At 33.1% G+C, this 7500-nt stretch overlaps 2 non-coding genes across 2 annotated transcripts; both read right to left on the bottom strand.

Annotated features, from left to right (window-relative positions):
• Positions 1-2526: 2526 nt before the first annotated feature.
• LOC122322398 lies at positions 2527-6484 on the bottom strand. The gene has a single exon (XR_006246556.1). It is a non-coding gene; the product is annotated as a large subunit ribosomal RNA (ribosomal RNA).
• Positions 6485-6865: 381 nt separating this feature from the next.
• Positions 6866-7044, bottom strand: LOC6571972. The gene has a single exon (XR_047419.1). It is a non-coding gene; the product is annotated as a 5.8S ribosomal RNA (ribosomal RNA).
• Between the last annotated feature and the right edge of the window lie 456 nt (positions 7045-7500).

The following is a 7500-nucleotide window of genomic DNA, read 5'->3' as shown; positions in this document are numbered from 1 at the left end:
GGCAAGACAATACTCCACAGTCATATTATTTTGTTACTTTTACTCTTTCTCATATGACTTGCCTTGCGCGACACCACTCCATATATAGGTTTTTGAACACCATCTCTTTAAGCATGATACTTTTTTCAAATGCTACCACCCAACATTAATTCTTCATGTATTAAATTAAATATAATACAAGATTAACTTCATTTTTTCATAATTTGCCCAATAAATTATCCATGCCGGCAAGACAATACTCCACAGTCATATTATTTTGTTACTTTTACTTTTTCTCATATGACTTGCCTTGCGCGACACCACTCCATATATAGGTTTTTGAACACCATCTCTTTAAGCATGATACTTTTTTCAAATGCTACCACCCAACATTAATTCTTCATGTATTAAATAAAATATAATACAAGATTAACTTCATTTTTTCATAATTTGCCCAATAAATTATCCATGCCGGCAAGACAATACTCCACAGTCATATTATTTTGTTACTTTTACTTTTTCTCATATGACTTGCCTTGCGCGACACCACTCCATATATAGGTTTTTGAACACCATTTCCTTAAGAATGATACTTTTTTCAAATGCAACCACTCACTATTAATTCTTCATGTATTAATTTAAATATAACACACGAATAACTTAAATATTTAATAATTTGAACTATAATTGACGGCTGCCGGCAAGACAATACTCCACAATCATGTGATTTCCATATATAATTTTGTCTATAGCAAACATTTTTTATTGTAGTAGAGTTGTTCCATACGTTATTACCCAACATTTATTTTACATGTTAAATTCTATTATATCACATTGTTTGTGTCATATGTTATTATCTAACATGTAATTTATATGTTTCATGATATTATTTGACATTTTGTATTGGAAAACACTGAATTGAATTTCATAACATTTCATAATTTGCCCAATAAATGACCCATGCCGGCAAGACAATACTCCACAGTCATATTATTTTGTTACTTTTACTTTTTCTCATATGACTTGCCTTGCGCGACACCACTCCATATATAGGTTTTTGAACACCATTTCCTTAAGAATGATACTTTTTTCAAATGCAACCACTCACTATTAATTCTTCATGTATTAATTTAAATATAACACACGAATAACTTAAATATTTAATAATTTGAACTATAATTGACGGCTGCCGGCAAGACAATACTCCACAATCATGTGATTTCCATATATAATTTTGTCTATAGCAAACATTTTTTATTGTAGTAGAGTTGTTCCATACGTTATTACCCAACATTTATTTTACATGTTAAATTCTATTATATCACATTGTTTGTGTCATATGTTATTATCTAACATGTAATTTATATGTTTCATGATATTATTTGACATTTTGTATTGGAAAACACTGAATTGAATTTCATAACATTTCATAATTTGCCCAATAAATGACCCATGCCGGCAAGACAATACTCCACAGTCATATTATTTTGTTACTTTTACTTTTTCTCATATGACTTGCCGTGCGCGACACCACTCCATATATAGGTTTTTGAACACCATTTCCTTAAGAATGATACTTTTTTCAAATGCAACCACTCACTATTAATTCTTCATGTATTAATTTAAATATAACACACGAATAACTTAAATATTTAATAATTTGAACTATAATTGACGGCTGCCGGCAAGACAATACTCCACAATCATGTGATTTCCATATATAATTTTGTCTATAGCAAACATTTTTTATTGTAGTAGAGTTGTTCCATACGTTATTACCCAACATTTATTTTACATGTTAAATTCTATTATATCACATTGTTTGTATCATATGTTATTATCTAACATGTAATTTATATGTTTCATGATATTATTTGACATTTTGTATTGGAAAACACTGAATTGAATTTCATAACAATTCCAAGTCTCATGAGTGTAAATTTTATTAATCGGTTTATTATTATTATGCAATATCAAATAAAATATAAACTTCTATTTCACACTAAATATAACATTTATGTTTAAGAGTGTAAATTTTTCATTCGCATATTACTGTTCTCCATTGATTGAATTATAATATATTTTTAATATGATTTCATATATTTATTTTTTTGTGTTTTCTATTGCCTTTCGCAGTTATCATATATATATACATATATATATATATATATATATATATATATATATATATATATATACTCATATATATAATAAAATGTGTGTTCTTCTTTCTCTGTTTTGTTTAAAACAATTTAATTTCTTTATTCCTTTCAATAACAATTCAATTATTCTGAAAAGAATGTTATTTATAAAATAACATAAATTTTGTATTGCATCATCAAAAAGCTTTTTGTATATAACATTTTCTTAAGGTCCGGTCCACACATTATCAACTTACAAAGAAATATATAAAATATCATAAGTAAATTAACAAATATGGCACCTTTAAACAACTCATACAATATATATATATATATATGTTTTAGTTGGTGTTTAACAACCATAACACACATATTATATTTTATATTTGTTGTTTTATTAACATTTTCGAATCATCAAGCAAAGGATAAGCTTCAGTGGATCGCAGTATGGCAGCTGCTCAACCACTTACAACACCTTGCCTGTTACAAAAGTCGTTTACAATTGATTCTAGGCTTTGTCATTGTATTAAATAATGTTTAAATATGTAACTAGCACGGCATCAGGTGATCATAGATCCTCCCAATTTACTATGTTACAAATAACATTGGCATCACATCCATTGTCGTTTATAAAATAAATTATAAACTTTTAATGGTTTAGAAGCCATACAATGCAAATTGCCCCTTATTTATCATTGCAGTCCAGCACGGATACGACCTTAGAGGCGTTCAGGCATAATCCAACGGACGTAGCGTCATACCACTGTTCGCTCGAACAAGTATTGTGCCATTGGTCCGTACCTGCGGTTCCTCTCGTACTACGCAGGAATGCTGTCGCAACAACGTTTTGTCATTAGTAGGGTAAAACTAACCTGTCTCACGACGGTCTAAACCCAGCTCACGTTCCCTTGCATGGGTGAACAATCCAACGCTTGGTGAATTTTGCTTCACAATGATAGGAAGAGCCGACATCGAAGGATCAAAAAGCGACGTCGCTATGAACGCTTGGCCGCCACAAGCCAGTTATCCCTATGGTAACTTTTCTGACACCTCTTGTTAAAAACTCTTTAAACCAAAAGGATCGATAGGCCGAGCTTTTGCTGTCCCTGTGTGTACTGAACACCGAGATCAAGTCAGCATTTGCCCTTTTGCTCTATGTGTGGTTTCTGTCCGCACTGAGCTGGCCTTGGGACACCTCCGTTATTATTTGAGAGATGTACCGCCCCAGTCAAACTCCCTACCTGGCAATGTCCTTGAATTGGATCATACCTGAGTAATTGGAGTTATACCAAATTTTTAAATCAAAAATACATAAATGCATTTTCTTATTAAAGAATTTGTTTGCGATTATATAACAAACTCGTGATACTTTGATCAAGAAGCTTGCATCAAAACCCAATACCATAAGATATAATAAATACATCCGTATAATGGCTAGGAAATGATACACGTTCCATTTAATCAAGTAAGTAAGGAAACAATAAGAGTAGTGGTATTTCATTGTCGATACCAAACCGAAGTCTAATATCTCCCACTTATTCTACACCTCTTATGTCTCCTTACACTGCCAGATTAGAGTCAAGCTCAAAAGGGTCTTCTTTCCCCGCTAATTATTCCAAGCCCGTTCCCTTGGCTGTGGTTTCGCTAGATAGTAGATAGGGACAGTAGGAATCTCGTTAATCCATTCATGCGCGTCACTAATTAGATGACGAGGCATTTGGCTACCTTAAGAGAGTCATAGTTACTCCCGCCGTTGACCCGCGCTTACTTGAATTTCTTCACTTTGACATTCAGAGCACTGGGCAGAAATCACATTGTGTCAACACCCGCTAGGGCCATCACAATGCTTTGTTTTAATTAGACAGTCGGATTCCCCAAGTCCGTGCCAGTTCTGAATTGATTGTTAATTGATAATCGTTATAATTTAAAAGAACTAATCAGTTGCCCAATTAGTATTCTTAAAAATTTTAGCAAGAAAGTTCCACAATTGGCTACGTAACTAAACTATCCGGGGAACAAGAATCTACCATAAATGATAGAAACCCTATTTACCCAGAACGAGCACATAAACCATGTTATTGTTTCCCAATCAAGCCCGACTATCTCAATCTTCAGAGCCAATCCTTATCCCGAAGTTACGGATCTAATTTGCCGACTTCCCTTACCTACATTATTCTATCGACTAGAGACTCTTCACCTTGGAGACCAGCTGCGGATATTGGTACGGCCTGTTGAGAAGTTTGCGTATCCCCACCATAAATTTTCAAGGTCCGAGGAGAAAATATCGACACAACAGTATATGTCATGCTCTTCTAGCCCATCTACCATATCTCTCTGCGAAAGACTTCCATGGTAGTACGGCTATAAAACAGAAAAGAAAACTCTTCCGATACCTCTCGACGGCTTCTTTATGGTCGTTCCTGTTGCCAGGATGAGCACGAGGCCCATATTTAATAACAAACGGATACTCAACAGGTTACGGAATTGGAACCGTATTCCCTTTCGTTCAAAATTATTCAAGTGTATAAAAATCGGTATGATGCAAAATATATTTTGATTTTTCTATACTTGAAAATTTTCGGCTTTCGCCTTGAACTTAGGACCGACTAACTCGTGATCAACCACTGTTCACACGAAACCCTTCTCCACTTCAGTCCTCCAAGGTCTCATTCGATTATTTGCTACTACCACCAAGATCTGTACCAATGGCGGCTCCATGCAGGCTTACGCCAAACACTTCTATGCACACCATTGTACCTTCCTACTCACTAAAGTTTCAAAATTTATATTACAAGTAACATAAATCATCTACTTTAGCGGTAATGTATAGGTATACAACTTAAGCGCCATCCATTTTAAGGGCTAGTTGCTTCGGCAGGTGAGTTGTTACACACTCCTTAGCGGATTTCGACTTCCATGATCACCGTCCTGCTGTTTTAAGCAACCAACGCCTTTCATGGTTTCTGTATGAGTTGTTAATTTGGGCACCGTAACATTACGTTTGGTTCATCCCACAGCGCCAGTTCTGCTTACCAAAAGTGGCCCACTGGGCACATTATATCATAACCTTAAACTTCATATCAAGAAAGTTAAGGTTCTTACCCATTTAAAGTTTGAGAATAGGTTAAGATCGTTTCGACCCTAAGGCCTCTAATCATTCGCTTTACCAGATAAGATTATTTTATACAACAGTTAAATGCACCAGCTATCCTGAGGGAAACTTCGGAAGGAACCAGCTACTAGATGGTTCGATTGGTCTTTCGCCCCTATACTCAATTCTGACAATCGATTTGCACGTCAGAACTGTTTCGGTCTTCCATCAGGGTTTCCCCTGACTTCAACCTGATCAAGTATAGTTCACCATCTTTCGGGTCACAGCATATATGCTCAAGGTACGTTCCAGTTAGAGGTATAAATAATATAAATATCATTATACATAACTATATAGAGCGCCCCGGGATTGTGTTAATTAACTATAAATAGCTAAAAAACTAATCCCATTAATAGTCAAGTTAATTACGCTATTAGGTTTATATCCCAATAACTTGCACATATGTTAGACTCCTTGGTCCGTGTTTCAAGACGGGTCCCGAAGGTATCCTGAATCTTTCGCATTGTTAATCATACAAGTGCATATAATAAACACAAAAATCATTGAAAATTATGCCATTATATAATTCCGAAAAATTAACGCACTGTATTCATATAAATCTATCAGCACTTTATCAAATTTATGACATTTATATCATGTTATAATGCAAGCACTATAATTGAAATAATCAATAATTCACAATTTTTTGATAAATTAATTATGTTAATAGATTACAATGTCCTTATATGGAAAAAATGCACACTATTATTATAATATTAATTAAATATTACAATTCTAATGATGAATTTTCCATAACGGATATTCAGGTTCATCGGGCTTAACCTCTAAGCAGTTTCACGTACTATTTAACTCTCTATTCAGAGTTCTTTTCAACTTTCCCTCACGGTACTTGTTTACTATCGGTCTCATGGTTATATTTAGTTTTAGATGGAGTTTACCACCCACTTAGTGCTGCACTATCAAGCAACACGACTCTTTGGAAACATCATCTAGTAATCATTAACGTTATACGGGCCTGGCACCCTCTATGGGTAAATGGCCTCATTTAAGAAGGACTTAAATCGTTAATTTCTCATACTAGAATATTGATGTTCCTTACACTGCATCTCACATTTGCCATATAGACAAAGTGACTTAGTGCTGAACTGATTTCTTTTCGCTCGCCGCTACTAAGAAAATCCTTGTTAGTTTCTTTTCCTCCCCTAATTAATATGCTTAAATTCAGGGGGTAGTCCCATATGAGTTGAGGTTGTATAAAACAATTTTTATTGAATACTATGATATAATATTCAATATTATGAATACACTAATTCTTGAAGAATAATAATATTTACAACAGTTTTCTTATCGCATCAATAATAATCGAGACAATTCTAGATGAAAAAAAAACTTTCATTTCATTTTTATGCTAGACATTTCTCGATATTATTTGAATTTGAAAAAGAAAATATATATCTTCAGTTTTCTCATACAAATTATACACAATGAGAGTTGGTATGTATATCCATATATAAATTAATATTATGAATATTTCGTGTGTGCACTAATAAAGTGCACACATTATTTATCCAATAATATACCATATGCTCAAATATTAAAAAACATTTAAAGCAACTTATTTAGCATAGTCTTACAACCCTCAACCATATGTAGTCCAAGCAGCACTATAAAATTAATTAAAGTACATAACAGCATGGACTGCGATATGCGTTCAAAATGTCGATGTTCATGTGTCCTGCAGTTCACACGATGACGCACAGTTTGCTGCGTTCTTCATCGACCCATGAGCCGAGTGATCCACCGCTTAGAGTGATACAATTTTTTTTTGTTTATTTCATTGTCAAAAATATATTTATTGAAAGAAATTAAAAATACACCATTTTACTGGCATATATCAATTCCTTCAATAAAATTGATTTACCTAAAAAATGTTGCGAAATGTCTTAGTCTTACATAATTTATAAAAATATGGTATATGAAACAATTTCAATAAGATAGCCAAACAAGAATATTAATATAAACATATGTAAAACATTAACCTGGAAACAGGTACAACAATATATATTTAGGTTGTTGCGTTTATACAATGTATGCTCATAGAAATAATGACCAATACATTTGTGCAACGCATGCATATTATGGTACATATACACGCAAAGTTTATCCATTAAAATACAAAAACACATAATTTATGTTATATCACAATTTTCGAATGACCATTTATAATTATAATTATTTGTGTAATCGTAAATTAATAGAATTTTTATT

Source organism: Drosophila grimshawi, unplaced genomic scaffold, assembly GCF_018153295.1.
Source record: "Drosophila grimshawi isolate 15287-2541.00 unplaced genomic scaffold, ASM1815329v1 contig_1190, whole genome shotgun sequence".
In the NCBI taxonomy this organism is placed as follows: Eukaryota; Metazoa; Arthropoda; class Insecta; order Diptera; family Drosophilidae; genus Drosophila; species Drosophila grimshawi.
The sequence above is the reverse complement of the archived record's forward strand: the minus strand, read 5'-3'. Positions and strand labels throughout refer to the sequence as shown.